We start from the raw sequence: 757 nt of genomic DNA on the forward strand, positions 1-757 counted from the left end.
GTGCGATTTTATCATAAGGATAGAATTTAACATTTCTGTCGCTATTCTATTTCTTACTTTATCTTTCGTTGCATTCATGATGCTGAAAACTTTTTCAATTGTTGCATTTGACATTGGTAAACATAATATTTTTAATGCAAATTCTGCGATTGTATTGAAAACTAAGGAACCTCCAGAATTTTTATGTTGTGCTACGGCAGGCCAGAAGCGATAAAGATATTTATCGATGTATTCATTTGGCCAATCCCCGGGAAATGATTTATCTTTAAAGAAAGGAAAAATCAAAGAGAGTCCTGTTTAGAAACAAGGCTGGATCCGGGAAGGAGGGGGATACAGAAGGACGTAAGCAGATAGCCTGTCTCGCAAATAGGCGCGGTGGCATATGTGCGAGTCGAAGGCGCTTTAACCGGGCTTGACGGACGAGTCAACGTCCTGAAGGGACAATGTTACTCGATCTCAAGCCAGCGATCGTTGGTCCTGTTTTGGTCAAGAAACTTAATCCTTTTGACTCAGGATCGGACCAGTGCGATTTTCGACAGGGAAGGGGGAAGTGAACGAGGGTGAGGTCGTTTAATAAATTATAGAGAGGTTAAGCATTTAATTGCTATATATAAATTTATTGCTAGACGTGGTTACAGTTTTCGCGTAATAATTGGAAATTAGAGTTAATATCATTAACATTTTTATTATTACAAATAAGATTACAAATAATGAGTTTCAAAAATTTTAGATTACAATAGATCGGAAGAGCACACGT

General features: G+C 37.8%; 1 protein-coding gene across 1 annotated transcript in view; it reads right to left on the minus strand.

Annotated features, from left to right (window-relative positions):
* Positions 1 to 757, minus strand: part of LOC105449524 — a 6,493-nt gene that overhangs the window by 2,270 nt on the left and 3,466 nt on the right. The window lies entirely within an intron of this gene.

The sequence above is a fragment of the Wasmannia auropunctata genome, unplaced genomic scaffold (assembly GCF_000956235.1).
Source record: "Wasmannia auropunctata unplaced genomic scaffold, wasmannia.A_1.0 LD336076.1, whole genome shotgun sequence".
In the NCBI taxonomy this organism is placed as follows: Eukaryota; Metazoa; Arthropoda; class Insecta; order Hymenoptera; family Formicidae; genus Wasmannia; species Wasmannia auropunctata.